Source organism: Dipodomys spectabilis, unplaced genomic scaffold (genome assembly GCF_019054845.1).
Source record: "Dipodomys spectabilis isolate Male_0828 unplaced genomic scaffold, ASM1905484v1 ptg000065l, whole genome shotgun sequence".
Taxonomy (NCBI): domain Eukaryota; kingdom Metazoa; phylum Chordata; class Mammalia; order Rodentia; family Heteromyidae; genus Dipodomys; species Dipodomys spectabilis.
In genome coordinates, this window is record NW_024870742.1 from 3,698,798 (window position 1) to 3,715,948 (window position 17,151).

Here is a 17,151-nt window from a genome sequence, read left to right on the forward strand (position 1 = left end):
AGTACCTAGGATTACAGGCGTGAGCCACCAGTGCCCGGCCATTTTATTTTCTAGGTCTAGAGTCTGCATATGAGAAATCTAGTATTTGTTTTTCATAGTATGGCTTATTGCTTCAATATGAAGGTTTCCAGTTTTATCTATTTTCTTTAAAATGCTATAATTTCATTATTATGTCTGGCTAAATAATATATCTTGTGTATATATGCATATATATTACAATTTCTTTATTCAATTAATGATTAAGGAACATGTAGCTTAATTCTGTAGTTATTTATGTTTTTTATATGGGAGAAAGAATAATGGAAATAATGAGGTTTGGACTGAGAAACATGGTCTTTAGGCAGGCACTCTAGTATTTGAAACATCATCTCAACTGCTCTTTTATAACTATTTCAATAATGTATTATATCTAAAAAATAAAATGTAATTACATTGAAAAGGTGTTCTTTTTCAGTATCTATATTATTACCTATTACAGTGATTCATTTAGCGTGTCATGTGAGTGTGGGGATGTATGTGAGCATGAAAATGCTTGCATGTTTTTATATGTAGCTGACTCTAAGGAAACTGAATTTATGTGAGATATAGGATTCAAATGAAGGTTTCATACCTGTAAGTTGCTAAATTGATGTATATGTCTAGTATGTGGAGTGTGATTTCCGGATTACATTTTTGTAGATTTCATACCAAGTAAGTAGATGTTTCTATTCCAAAATCATAAGGAATAAAACAGCTAATCTGTTTCATAATCATCCAATCTTAATACTCCAGAAATTGTAATAAGTGGAAAAATTGCTTGAAAGTATGATGAGTCAGTAGTAAGCCTTTAGAAACTCTAATTTTCCCCAAAATCTTCAGATGTACTCTTTGGATATTAATTACAAATCTATTTATAAACATACAAATATAATATGATCTTATATATGTAAATATGTTTATATAAGGGAAATATACATTAATTATATTTAAATGTGTACCATAAATATTCATTTATATTTAAATGTAATTCATCGCATCATATATGTGTGTATATATATTTTTTTTCTCTTCTTTGGTCAGTCATGGGGAGTCAACGTCTAGTGCGTTGGGGTCCCTGGGTAAGGGTCACGAAATCACCAGAACACAGGGGATGCAGAGTGCAAACAGCAATTGCCACTGCATGCTGTGCTATATTGTTAGTGGGTATTTAAAGACAAGCAAGCAGGATCTTTGCCAAGATTTAGTCACAAGACATTCACACAAAAAATATCAACAGATACATTTTTACTTAACCTATGAGACAATATCTTGGTATATTATTATCTAAACTATTTTAGAGCAAGCTCAAACCACTTTTCCAGTCTCAGGAAAATGTTTGACCAGCTGTTCATCTATGTTTAAGCAAGCAGAAGAGCTACTTCCTCAGCTCCCAGGAGTCTGTGACATGTGTTTTGAGATAGGGAGAGAGAACGTTTTCCCTCTCTAGCCTGGCATGCCAAGAGCTTTCCTAATACTCAAACACAGTCCTCAGATAACCCTGAGGCTGGAGCCTGGATCATTCTGCCTCTTCAACATAGACCCTGATTCTTCACAATTTCCTTTTTTCTTTTGTTTTAAAAGTAAAGCTTTTCACAGGGTTATCATAGAATCTTGCATTGGATTCATAAAAATGAAATATAACAGTACCAGTGTAACAAAATAATAACAATCATAATTTCCAGACCACTAGTAGTATGTGAAATAGTTTGTAGTATTCCTCTCGGATCCAACCCTACCAAATGTTTAATAAATGCATCAGTGATAGTAGAAGTGTCATATTTGCAAATTGTTTACCAAAAATATCATGTATATTAAATTGTAACTAAGCAATCAATTGAGCAGCAGTAGAATTTCCAGATAAATACTGCTGTATTAAATTCCAATCTTGAATAGATTCATTATATTTTACATTAGTAATGCAAAAGGTAGTAGAATTTCAATCACATTTTAACAATAACTGTTTTTCCACAACCAATAACTTTTTTTCCTAACCATCCCAGTCTGTTTAAGAATACTAATCTGTGTTTGTAATTGAGCATCAATTTCTACCTGTGAGACCCACAATTCATGTGACTCCCGGTGCCATTCTTCCACAAAGTGTTTAGTTTGTAAGGAAGTGTGTAGGGCAATTCCAGACACCACAGCAACAATGGTAATAGCAATTAAGCTTAAAATCACAGCTACAATGGCTCCAATCATATGCTTTATATGTTTTAGTAGTTTGGTAAAAAGTTCAATAACAACATTATCCAAAGTATTTTGCGACCATTCTCTTCCTAATTTAACAGGTAGCCAAATATGAGTTCTTTGTTGTAAAATCATAATACTATCACTGTCATTAAAATTAAGAGAGGAATTAACACAAGAATACAGGCGACAATTAAAACAAGAAATAGTAGGAGAAAATGTAAAATTTCCCACTAAAAATACATAAGGCGAGGTACACAAGCAGTTACATCATAACATTTGTACAAAATAAAATTATAAGTGGACCCAGAATTAGCTGTCCCCGAAAACAATCCATTTGATAGCATCATGGGTTTCTGCTCCGCTGCGACCTTCCAAAGATGAATCTGAACAGCAGTGGGTGCAACCATGAAAGTCCATCGAGCATCTGCAATGCCTCCATCTCCCCAGGCCATCAATCGAGCTCCAGTAAGCGATCCATTAATGGCATCCGGCATCCTAGTAACATTAGATAAATCACATCTAGTAATATTCCATTCTGAACAAGTGTTAATAAACTGTCCAAAAGGTCCCCAATTAATAAAATTATTGAACCTTTTTCCAAATGTTCCTCTACACTCTTGCCACACAACAGGCTGATATTTTAAATCAATATAAGTAAAATCAGGGCACATAGGTAAGGATAACTCGCCATCAAGTTGATACTTTCCCAGCTACTATTAATGGACCAAGTAGTTATTCACTGCAGCTGTGTTCTAGAATTGGAAGTGAGTTTCCCAGGTAAAACCAAATGTTGCCAATTTATAACTAAACATGGAGGAGGCCCCAGACAAACAGGCAAGGAATGAGAATAGTAAGTAAAATTTAAAAAGCTGCCATCATCCTTATTGTAAAATGTCAAATTATTCCAAGGAGGAGATAAAACAGCAGGAATAGTATAGACAGTTATATCCATGTCTCCCCAAACAACAGGTTCCAATAAAGGAGGGTTAGGAACAAAGGCCCAATAACTTACATTAGCATTAGCATGGACAGAGTTTACAGTAAACAGGGCACACATGGCCAGGAACAAGTTCTCGGCCATGACAGGTTTACCAGTGTGTTGTAACATCTTTTGTCCTTCTCCAGTCAACTTTTTAACCTGTCCCCAGGTGGGCAGTGGGGATTTCTTCTTCCTCAACTGGCGGCCGATTCCTTGCAGGATACGGGGCTGTCCTCACTGGCTGCATCTGTATCCATCGGGCAGGAAGCCAGTATTGTTTGCCATCCTGTGTAGACACAAAACCATATCATCGCCCCTTATGTAATAATGTTCCTAGTTGCCATTCTGTGTCCAATGTAATCTTAATCCATACAGTAACATTTAAATAAGATTTTTCTGATATTTGTTCAAAATGGCGCTCAGCTCTAGTTAAAATATCTCCTTGTGCAAAATATTAAATAATTTTACATGGAAAACCACAACATATCCATACCTTCATCCACCTTTTCCTCCTTTTTAATTTTTTAATTTGTTGTTTTAGTGTGCTATGAACACGTTCAATAATGGCTTGTCCTTAGGGGTTATATTCTAGTCCTGTAATATGTACCAAATCATAAAGTTCACAAATTCTTTTAAATTTGATACTTTTATAGGCTGGTGCATTATCAGTCTTTATTTTGGTAGGCACTCCCATAATGGCAAAAGCTTCCAATAAGTGTTCTATTACATGGTTAACAGTTTCTCCTGTAAGGGCAGAAGCCCAAACAAATTTGGAATAAGTATCTATTGTAACATGTACAAAGGAAAAACAGCCAAAGGCTTGTATATGGGTTATATCCATTTGCCAGAGCTCATTAGGTTGTAATTCTCGAGGATTTACTCCAGCAGGTACGACTCTCAAATGCATTGGTCTGCAGATAGGACACCTTTTTATAATTTGTTTAGCTTGAGAATAAGGTATTTTATAATGCATATGTAAATAGCCAGCATTTGTATGTAAGTGAGCATGATCCTGTTCAGCAGAAGCAAAACTGAATAATTTATCAACCTGATTATTGCCATATACAAGGTACCCAGGTAACCAAGAATGAGCCCTAATGTGATTTACAAACACTTTGGCATTAAGTTGTTACAGTAATGCTTGTAATTGTTTAAATAATTGATTTAGCTGGGGTTTAGATGAATATGTAACAGCAGTGACTACATTAGTCACAACTCCTACAGCACAGGCAGAATCAGAAACCATATAAATATCTCACGCAAAATCTTGCAACACCTTAATAATAGCAAAAAGTTCATTTTGTTGAACTGATGCTAAAGTAGTTGTCTGTACCCAATATTTATTTGCTGTCCAGTAAGCACTTTTTGTTTTGGAGCCATCTGTAAAAATGGTAAGAGCAGTGGGAATAGGGGTCTTGGGAATTATATCATTAATGACAAATTGTTGTTTATGCAAGCAATCCCAAAATCTACCTTTGAGAAAATGGTAGCAAAATTGCCTAGTAAAATTTACTAATGCTATTTATAGCATTTCAGAAATGTTTAACAAATATTCTACTTGGTCTTTTGGCAAAGGAAAAATAATTTCAAATAAATCATACCCCGATAGGGTAAATACCCATTGCCTGGCCTGTTGAATAATAATTGGCAACTGTTGTTCATAAGGCATAATATTTTTTGTAAATCCATGCCTTGTATAAATCCATTCTAATGGTAGCTCATTTTGTCCTATAATTCCTGTTGGGTATTTTTATGTATCCAAAATATATAAATTTATGGGTTGATTCAGTGATGTAAAAACATTACTTTTATTTTCTGTTTTACAAATTATAATTCTCTTTCAGCTTCCTTAAAGTTCTTTTGCTATGTAAATCAGGCTCCCTTTGTAACAATGAAAACAAATTATGTAATTTATAAGTAGGAATTCCTAAGGCCATTCACTTCAAATTAATATCTCCTAATAGCTTTTGAAAATCATTTACCGTATGTAATTGATCACGTCGTAAAGATATTGTTTGAGGTGTCACTGTTTGTCTAGAAACAACATATTCTAAATATTTTACCACCGTATCTTTTTGTATTTTTTCAGCTGCTATTATTAATCCAAAATCTTTAAATATAGAGATTAAGCACTGTACACCAATTCTAATTCTGTCATATTTGGTCCTGCAAATAAATTATCATCCATATAATGAGAAATATAAATGTGAGGCCATTTTTGTCTAACAGGTTTTAAGGCCTTATCAACATATATCTGACATATAGTTGGGGAATTCATCATTCCTTGGGGCAACACCTTCCATTGGAAGCGCTGATGAGGGACTTGTTGATTTATTTGTGGTAAAGAAATGGCAAATCTTTTACAATCTTTTACATGTACAGGAATGGACAAAAGTTCTGAATAGACATGTTTTCCAATAGCCTGAAAACCGCCAGTGGCTTTATAAAGTTATGTTTAATACCACTTCTATGCTGGTTTAATGCTTTCTGAACTGAAGTCCTTAGAGAAATGCAATTCAAAATTAATATGATACTACTTCATAACTATTATACTCATTAAAAAATCAGAGGAACCTGGTGTGCTGGTAAAGGCTTGTAATTCCAAGCATTTGAGAGGTTGGAGTAAGGGGATTTGAGTCTAAGGCCAGTCTAGGGTACTAAACATAGTAAAAACATGCCCTTTCAAAAAACTAAGAAGGTAATAATGTTGGTGAGAGTGTAGAAAAAAGGAGATTTTCTACACTCTTGGTCATAATACAGGTTACTATTCTCATTATAGAAAGTAGTATGTAGTTTTCTAAGAAATGCAAACTTCAAATATCATCTGATCCACCGATCATGTGATTATTTCTCTATGGGTAACTGATAAATATATCTGTAGTTCATTATTATTCACATTATTCACAACAACAGCCAAGATAAAAATCGAAGTTAAGTGTTCAAGTACAGACTAATAAACAACTGTGGTGCATGCACAAATACATTTTTCTGTTTCATACTTAAAATAGCAAGAGAATTTCCCCATTAGCCACAACTTACAATAACCTAAAAGATGTATTCATATCAAGAAAAATACTGTCTTCTTTATCTTTGTAAAACAACACACACACACACACACACACACACACACCAACCTCAAACATTTAGAGAGAATTTTTTAAAAAGTAAAGCAAAGTGGAATTGCTCGGGCATTTAGATCACTATGTAGAAGATAGTAGATATACAGGATGACCAAGCATAGAGTTGTAATGTACAACATGAGGATACATACAGGGGACAACACTGGCATTACATAGGAATGAAGATAAATAGGAGTTGTTCTTCCTCGTAGGGGTTGCTTTTTCAGTTGTTCTTCCTTCAGTAATGGATAAGATGAACATGAGCCTTTAAGTATAACTGCCTGTTGCCCCATTTGTCAGGAAATGAAAAGACTTGAAAAAAATTATATTAAGTGAAATAACCTAGGCACAAAGAATCATAGGTCCCATGGTTTCCCTTATTTATAATAACTAGTATATATCTGAGACAAGCAGAAATGGTCAGATAAGTTGATGTTAGGCGAAAAGTACATTAAGATAAGAACTCTATTTTTAATCTTTCTTGCTATTGTTTCTAAAATATTTATAAGATATTTCTGTGCTGGTTTGTATGTCCCTCCCCCACGTTATAACCCCTGGTTTGCACTGTATTTGATGTAGGTATAATTTGTGGAGGGGAAGGAAAAAATTGTTTAAATAGGGATACAGGTGGACCCATTGCAACAATGAGATGTACAAGATGTTATGTCAAAAATCGAACTTTACAGCTTTGGCTCGGGGCAAGGGGATTGATAGGATGGCAAGGGGAAACAAAGGAGGAATCAACAGCGCTTGATAAGAAATGTACTCATTACCTTGCCCATGTAATTGTAACCCCTGTGTACGGTATTTTCACAATAAAAAATATTAAGAAGATACATTATATTACACCTGATACAGTGGCTACATACTTCACTTTATTGGTTAAATAAATGTTAGGCCTCCTCAAAAAAAGGAAATAATAACAAAAATATAGCAATAATGTATGCTCAACATAGAACAAAATGTCAAATTAAAATACAGGAAATTTTCCTTGAAGTAAACTAATTATTACAAATAAGGGGAATCCTTGAGACCTATGTTCCTTTAAGTCTGGCTTACTTCAGTTAATATGATTTGTTCCAAGATCTTCCATTTCCTTACAGATAAGGTGGTATCATTGTTTCTGATGGAAGCATAGTATTCCATGAATGTGTATGTGTGTATGTGTGTGTGTGTGTGTGTGTGTGAGTGTGTGTGTGTGTGTCACATTTTCTTGATCCATTCTTCTACTGAGGGGCATCTGGGTTGATTCCATATCTTACTATGGTAAATAATACTGTGATAAACATAATTGTGCTGGTAGCTTCAGTGTGGTCTTGTTTGTAGTCACATGGTTAAATGCCCAGTAGTGGGATTATTGGGTAAAAGGGGGAGCATTATTGTGCACATAAGGATAATCTTATTAGATGAGCAGAATAACTCAATAGCTATATTCATATGACCTTATAAGGTGATTCCAAGTGAAATGAACTCCAAGACATGTTCTTTGTTGTTGTTGTTCTTAAAGTACTACGTGATTTCTTTTCATCCTTTTGTATTTTCCCCACCAATGGTTTATCCCCTGTAGTCATTGAATTTGATTTTCATACCCTGGGTATTAAAACTAGGGAACTAGGGAACTAGGCAAAGGAAAGGGAAAAAATAAAATGGTGAGACAAAAGACAAAGGGGGAACCTATGCAACTATGTACTCACAAGACAATATGTTGGAAATGATCTTGGGGGGGTTGTTGGCAGTGAAGAGGGAGAGACATTGGAGAAGGGGTAAAAAAATTAGAAAAGAAATGAATTGATTACCTTACTTATGTAACTATAACCCCTCTGTACATTACCTTGACAATCAAATTTAAATAAAAATAAAATATATGAGAGCAGCAATACAGGAGATGGGAGTGGGAGAAGTACTGTAGTATAATAGAGTAGAACAGCTGTGGAGAGCAATAATTTGCGTTTACCTTAGGAAGTAATAAACTAGCATACAGATTTACAGCCTAATGTCAGTCACTGAAAAGGGAAAACAAAATGCACAATCAGCAAACCAACAGAGATAAAATAGAAAACTAAAAAATTAAGGTGAAGAGATGACTTGGACCAACAATAACAAATGACAAATGTTGTGTACATCACAATTTGTTAGAAATATAATTCAAATCAAAGTTTAATAGTATATCATTTTAATAGTAGGTTACTTATTATTGATTTCTTAATATTCAATGTTAAATATATAAGTTTAATTTCAGCACCTACAGAAAAGAAGAAAGTGAAACTATTTTTAACAGTATATTTTATGAATTGTAAAATTGAGAAGCATTAAATTTTAACACATAATATGTCATTATTGTTTCGTTTTTGTGAATTAATGTAATAATTCTAAGTGTATTCTGCACTTAGAAATCATCTTAACATCAAATAATAAATTATTACACATGACTCTTGGTATTAGGTGGAACGGTTCAGAATTGTGGCAAAAATTCACCACACATTACATGAGGGTATGTCTCCTCTCATCTAGCTTATATTCTAGAAATTTGATTTCTACATGCATGTTAAATTCTTGTCTAGGTGACAGCTATACAATTATATGCAATTATAGACACAAGGAGTATTTCAGATGATACTTAAAAGTCATATTCATTAATTAAATTTTTATTGTTTTGTACCAAATCAATATTTATAGAGAGAATGAATTTCTGAGTAGATGATGGTGTACGTGTGCCTGCTTATACGTATTAAGGCTTATTTTATATTTCTGACATTGTTTCTACAGTTGGATTTAATTTTCTATAAAAGGATAAGTGTATTATATTGGATATATGAAAATAAACTCAATGTTTATTCCATTAATCCTTTGCCACTTGTCTAATCCCACTATAAATTATCCATGTGTTTTTAGTAATGAAAATAACAACAGATATAAGCCAGATAAATCCGTCTGTAGTAGACAAGTATTTTCACCTTTATTTTGATAGTTGATCCTCTTTTACATTACAGAATATTCTTGGGAAAATGTTCTCCAGGCTGGCCACAACTGCAGAATATTATGGTTTGATCTATCATAAGAGAAGGAAGGAAGGGGATCCTTCTTTCTAAAATTTTGTTCCCAAGGATGTGATCTGTTTTATGGTGGTGAGTTGGAAATGAACATTTTTTACAGTCAACATTGAAAAGCCATCTTGATAGACCATTTCTGTAAGTGGTTACAGTGGATTATTCCTGGATTTCCAAGGAAGCCAGATTGCCACATTTTGAGACAATTAAAACAGGAATTTAGTCAGCTGTATTTGTATGTTTAGGAGAAAAACCCATTGACTCTAGGCCAGCGGATCACTGGGGCCCAGAGAAGCCAATACATCAAAGAGTAATCCTAGACCTCTAAAAATAAAACAAACAAACAAATAACTCCAGTAAGCACTGCCAGTCAAGGCTGCTATCATAGCCTATATGAAGTCAGGCAAAAAACAGAAGCTGAGAGTAATTTAGTTGATAAATAAGATATTTTTGATGAGGCAGACTGAAATGAGACTCCAGAGAGAGGGTCAGAAAGATTGATCAGAGAGATTAAAATTGGTCACACAAAGATTGGAAAATAGTATTCCTTGTAGAACAAATAAATCATAGAAGTCCTGTGCATGTAAGAACAAGACAGCAGACCACATTCCAGAAATGCACATTTTCTTAGACATCAGCTTAATGAATTGTCAATGGAAATCTTTGAATTCTTAAATATTTGACCACATGTGGGAAAAGGCCAATTGCTGAAGAAAAAGAAAATATCATCACTCTGTTAGGAGTTCCATTATCACATTAGGAAGTAATAAAGCACAGATTTGTAATAAAAAGAGAAAACAATTATTCCAAATGAAGGTTTCATTTGTTTTGATCTAAATGTTCTTGATTTAGGTGCTAGCAATTACCAAACAATTGAACCAGTCCCACAGCTGAGTTGATATTGACTGCAATATTCCCACATGAAGGAAAAAAGAAAATTTACAAATGTCTGATGAAATGAGTCAACGATGAAGTGTTCTAATAGTGATATCTGAGGTTTAGACACAGGTGAAGAGGTAGATTTTATTTTATAAAAGTCTCCCATTTTTAGCTAGGTGCCAGTGGCTCACAGCTCTAATCCTAGCTACTAAGGAAGCTGAGATCTGAGGACTGTAGTTCAAAGCCGTCTCAGAGACTCATCTCCATTTAACCACCAGAAAAACAGAAATGGCACTGTGGCTCAAGAGGTAGAGCCCTTACCTTGAGTTGAAGAGCTCAGGGACAGTGCCCAAGCCCAGATTTCAAGCCCCTATAACAACAACAACAACAAATCTCCCTTTTCTTGGACTGCATACATCTTTTCCTAACATTCAATAAAGAAGCGATTTTATCACCCACTACATTTAAGTCCTATCCTAGCTGCTACAAATAGAATGATTTGGTATCTTATGTCAAAAGATTCATATTTGGGGCTGGGAAGGTGGTTTAGTGGTAGAGGGCTTGCCTTATATGCATGAGGCCCTGGATTGGCTTACTCAGCACCACATAAGCAAAAAGAAAATAGCTGGAAGTGGCGCTGTGGCTCAAGTAGTAGAGCGCTAGCCTTGAGTTGAAGAGTTGAGGGACAGTGCTCAGGCCCAGAGTTCAGGACCCATGACCAGATCCCCCCCCCCCAAAAAAAAAGGTTCCTATTTGGGGAAAAAATACCATCAGTGCTAACTTGTTTTCCAGTCCTTGAACTCTGGGTCGGGGCCCTGAACATAGTTATGCTGGTAGCTTTCATGTGAGCTTGCTTGTTACTTATTGGATTACTGCCCAAGACAGGAATTACTGGGTGTTAAGGGAGGTCTATGTTTAGTCTTTTAAGGAACGTCCGTACTGCATTCCTGAGTGGTTGAACAAGTTTAATTTCCCACTTGGCTACATCCCTGTCAGCATTCGCTATTGTCAGTTTTCTTGAAAATGGCCATTCTATCTGGGACGATGTAGAATCTGTCTTGTACTTGTAGATTTGTAGGCACCTTCTAGCTACCATAAATGAATGAATCTATGAAAACTATATTGCTCTGAGTGTACATTCCTTTCTTTTAGTATAATTTTCCCAAGCCTTTCATTTTCCTTAAGACTGGTGAAAAGTCATCTATTCTGATGGGTGAATAGAATTCCATTGTGTGTGTGTGTGTGTGTGTGTGTGTGTGTGTAAAATTGCCCATGATTTCATTTCTAAGCCTTTGGTTTCACCTGTAATTTTGTAATTTCTTATTACATTCAGATTGCTTTCTCTACTGCATTGAAGAATATTGTTGGGATTTTGATGGGTATTGCATTATCAATTGTTTGGGGGCAGTATTGCAGTCTCACAATGTTAATTCTTCCAACCAGGAGCATTGAAAGACTTTCCATTTCCTTGAATCTCCTTAAATTTCCTATTTTAGTGTTGTAAAGTTTTCAGAGCAGTGGTCTTTCACATTTTTAGTTAAATTTATTAATTCCTAGTTTTGTTGTTGTTGTTGTGTTTTGAATAGATTTTATTTGATTTTGAGGTTAATACATATGAGGTTGTGTTTTGGAGTTCAGCGTGGATGTTCACATTGTTGGTAACACAGAAAAACTACTGATTGTTTTGGGTTTTATACCCTGTTACATTGCTGAAGGTTAGCATCACCTTTACTAACATGGGGGAGGAAGCTATAGTGTCCTTTATATACAGGATCATTTCATCTGTAAAAAGGGATAGTTTTACTTTTTCCCTATTTGGACTCCTTTATGTTTTTCTCTTGCCTATTGCTCTTGCTAGAAAGTCCACTACTATATTGAAGAATAGTAGATAGAGTGGACATCCTTTTCTCATTCCTGGTTTTAATGTCTTCATGCTTCCACCATTAAGTACACGCTTATTATCTCTCATCATATACATACTCTGTATTATATTTAAGAAAGTTCCATGCATTCCTAGCTTCTCAGACATTTAATCATAAAGGGGTATTGGAGCTTGTTAAAAGCTATTTCTATACCCATATTGATTATCATGTGGTTCTTTTCCCTACTTCTACTGATGGTGTGTGTTATGTTTATTGACAAGTATATTGAATCCAATTGTATCCTAGGATGAATACTGTTTGATCATAGCATATGATTTTTTTGTTAGTTGCTGAAATTGTTGGTGAGAAATTTATTGAGAAGTTTGCATCAATGCTTATCAAAGAGTTGGGTTCATAGTTCTCTTTCTTTGATGAGTCCCTATCGATTTGGGAAAGAGTCTAATTCTAGCTTCATACAATGTGTTTAATAATTCCATTTCCCTTTCTATTCCATTGAAGAGTTAAATCTGAGTATTGTAAGTTTTTTTTTCAGCCCTTAATTTCATGGTAAATCCATTGAGTACTAGATTTTTCTGGCATGGGAAAATTTTTAGTGATTAATGATATTTAATTTTCATTACTTCTTATGTATCACTTCTTGGCTCAGCTCGAGCATAGGAAAGCATCAATTTCTCCAGGATTCTCCAGGTGATTGGCATACAGTTTTCAAAGTACTTTCTTATAATATTCTCAATTTTCCTTATTGATGTTGTGATGCCTCACTTTTTTCTCTAGTTTTCTCTATTTGGGTAAGTTCTCTTATTGGTTTTTCTGTGTTTTTTGTTATGAAGGTGATATTCAGAGAGATGCGTTACAGTTACATAAGTAATGTGTACATTTTTGGTTACTGCTTCCTAATTTTTTTCCTGCTTCCACCAACCCTGACATGCCATTCCCCCAAAGTTGTAAACTTCATTTCTAACATAGTGTCTAGTGTATATCACTGTTGCTTTGTTTAATCTTTGTCCCACCATTTCTGTGATTTCCCTTCCCTTCCCCAAATCAGATTAACTTATATAAGACAAAGGGTAAAGAAATAAAAAACAGTGACTCAAGGGAATAAACCAAAGGGGAAAAAGTAAATAGAAATTACTGAAAAACAGTTCACTATATTGATCTCATATCTAAAATATACTTGGAACTCAAAAATTTAAATCCCCCAACAACAAATCCTCAAAGAAACAACTGCCCAATAAATCAGTGGGCTAAAGACTTAAAGAGAAAATTCTCTGAAGAAGAAAGAAGGATGGCTAACAGACACATGAAGAAATGCTCAACATCCCTAGCCACAAAAGAATTGCAAATTAAAACAACATTGAGATACCACCTCACTCGAGTTAGAATGGCAAAAATCAAGAACTCTAACAACAGATGCTGGAGGGGATGTGGACAGAAGGGAACCTTACTTCACTGTTGGGGTGGGAGTGTAAACTTGTTCAACCACTTTGGAAAGCAGTATGGAGGTTCTTCAAAAGACTTCACATAGAGCTCCCCTATGACCCACAAATCCCACTTTTGGGCATTTACCCAAATGTTTACAAACAAGACCACACTAAAGCTACCAGCACAACTATGTTTATTGCAGCATTATTTACCAGAGCTAAGATCTGGAACCAACCAGATGCCCCTCAGTAGATGAATGGATCAAGAAAATGTGGTATATATACACAATGGAATTCTATGCCTCAATCAGAAAGAATGACATGGTCCCATTTGTTAGGAAATGGAAAAACTTGGAAAAAATTATATTAAGTCAAGTAACCCATGCCCAAAGAAACATAGGTCCCATGGTTTCCCTTTTTTGCAATATCTAGTATATGTATGAGTCAAGCGGAAAAGGTCAGATAATGTGATGTTAGGAAAATGAACCCTAAGATATGTATTTTAATGTTTTTTTTCTTTCATGCATTTGTTTCTAAGGCATTTATAAGATTATCTCTTTGTTGCATTGCATGTCCCTCCCCCACAGTATAACCCCTGCTTTCACTATACTTGATGTCAGTATAACTTGTGGAGGAGATGGGGAAAAACAAGTCGTTTAAGGATAGGTGGACCTGTTGCAACAATGAGAAGCACAAGTTATCCTGTCAAAAACGAGCTTTACAATGTTGGTGCGGGGGGGGGGGGAGGGGGGGAGGATGAGGTGAGGGGGGAGGCTGGGAAGGGATGTGAAGGGTAAACAAAGGAAGAGGCTGCAATGCTTGGTAAGAAATGTATGCATTATCCTGCCAATGTAATTGTAACCCCTCTGTACAGTATGTTCACAAATTAAAATAAAAAGAAATTAGAACAAAAAATTATCTTGTATTCATTTCTTGGAGCTCATTTCAATAAGCATAATTTTTAGGTGATATACATATAGCTATTAAGCTATTCTGATCTTTTCTAAGAATATCCTAGGCATATTCTAGTTTTTCCAAATGAATGAAAACATGTAGCCTATGATTCTTTGGGTCTGGCTTGTTTGACTTATTAGGTTTTCCAAGTGATTCCATTTCCTTACTAATGGGGCAATGTCATTCTTTCTGACGGAAGCATAGAATTTTTATTGTGAATATATATGACATTTTCTTGATCGATTCATCTACACAGGGGCATCTGTGTTGGTTCCATTTCTTAGCTATGGTAAATAATGCTACAATGGACATAGTTGGATTGTAGCTTTAGTGTGTCCTTGTTTGTGGTCATTTGGGTAAATGCCCAGGAGTTGGTTTGCTGAGTTATAGGGAACTCTTTGGAGGAAACTCTATACTTCTTTATGGAGTTTTGAACAAGTTTACATTTCCACCAATAGTGTAGTAATGTTCCTTTTTGGCCACATCCCCACCAGCCCAGCATCTGTTGTTATTAGTTTTCTTCATAATGGTCATTCTAACTGGGCTGTGGTGGAATCAAAATGTTGCTTTGATTTGCATTTCTATGGCCAGAAATGTTGCATATTTCTTCATGTGTCTATTGGCCATTCATATTTCTGCTTCAGAGAGGTCTCTCTTTAAATCTGTAGTCCACTTATTCAGAGGGTTGTTGTTTCTTTTGGGGGGGGGGGGTGTCCGGTCGTGGGGCCTGATCTCTGGGCCTGGGCTCTGCCCCTTATCTCTTCAGCTCAAGGCTAGCGCTCTGCCAATTGAGCCACAGCGCCACTTCTGGATTTTTTCTTTTTGCTTATGTGGAGCTGAGGAGTCCAACACAGGGCCTCAGGCATTCAAGGCAAGCACTCTGCCACTGAGCCACCTTCCCAGCCCGAGGTTGTTGTTTCTTTGAGGATTTGTCTTTTGGGGGGTTACCTTTTGGGGATCTAAATATATTTTATTTATGAGGCCATTGCTTGTTGCAGAGCAAGTAATGATCTTCTCCCAATTGGTGGGCTTTCTATTTATCTTTGTATATATAAGAGTTCTCTTCTTAGTCAGATTTGTCAAGGGTCTGTCAAGAATGTTAATTTATTGAAAGAACCAACTCTATTTTGTTGATCTTTTTATGTTTTATTTTGTCTTTATTTAGTTATTTCTGATTTAATTTTTTTGTTTGTTTCTGTCTACTGCTATGAGTTTGGGCTTATTCCTGTTTTTAAGAAATTTGAGGTATATAATTAATATACAGGCTTGAGATTTCCCCAATTGCTTGATGTAGGCACTCAGAGCTATACATTTTCCTCGAAGTACTGCATTTTTGTGTCCCAGAAGACTTGGTATTTTGTGTGTTCAATTTGTTAAATTTCAGAAACTTTCAGATTTTCATACTAATGTATTCAGTGCCCCATTGGTCATTCAGCAATGTGTTGTTCAGTCTTCATGGTTTTGAGAATTTTTTTACTTTAGCTGTTTAATTATGTTTATTCTGTTGTGTTCTGACAAGATTTGGGAATTTGATCAATTTTTCTATCAATTTAGATAGAATTTCTTTTTTTGGGGGGGGGGGTCCGGTTGTGGGGCTTGAACTCTGGGCCTGGGCGCTGTCCTTCAGCTCTTCAGCTCAAGGCGAGTGCTCTACCACTTGAGACACAGCACCACTTCCGGCTTTTTTCTTTTGTTTATGTGGTGCTGAGGAATCGAACCCAGGGCATCATTAATGCAAGGCAAGCACTCTACCACGGGATATGTTCTATTTTGGAGACTCTTCCATGAGCTGCTGCGAAGAATTTATATTCTGACACTGAATGTATATTCTGTAGATATCTGTTAGGGCCAGGTGGTCAATGTAGTTATTTAGGTCTTCAGTTTCTTGGTTGAGTTTTGCTTAGATGACCTATCCATTGATAACAATGATGTGTTGAGATGTGTTTTTAGGTTAAGTAGTATTTGGTTGATGAAGTAGGGGTGCTCCTGGATTCAGGGCATTGATATTTAGACTTGTTATATCCACCTAATGGAGAGTTGCTTTTATCAATATATAATGTCTCTTCCTACTAATTTTAATTTGAATTCTATTTTATCTTATGTTAGTAATTCTGTGGCCTTTTTATGGTGCTTGAAAATTTTCCTTCCAGCCTTTCAGTTTGAGTATGTGTTTGTTTTTGTCAGTAAAATGTGTCTCTTGTAGATACTAGATAGATGCATCTTTTTGATACTAATATTTAATCATCTATGTTTTCTAATTGGAAAATTATGCCCATTTATATTAAAGGTTAAGACTTTGAAATATCTGATAAGTCCTGCTATGTTATGCACCTGCTGTTAGGAGCTGTGCCTCATCTACTCTTAATATATTTACCTTGTTCTCGGGTAGGGAACATTTTATATAAGCAGTTGCAGTTCTTCTTGATCTTCTCTATGTAGGATATATTTGAATAACTTCTATCCTGCTGATTTGGTAGAGATACATTGTTTCAAGTTTTCTTTGTCATGAAATATTTTTACATATCCTTTTAATGTAAAGGAGAGTTTGGCTTGGGACCATATTCATGGTTGGTAGTTGTTTGCCTTTAATGTTTGTCATATATCATGCCAGGCTCTCCTTTTGACCATATCAGCTAAGAAACCTGTATTTATTCTGACTGT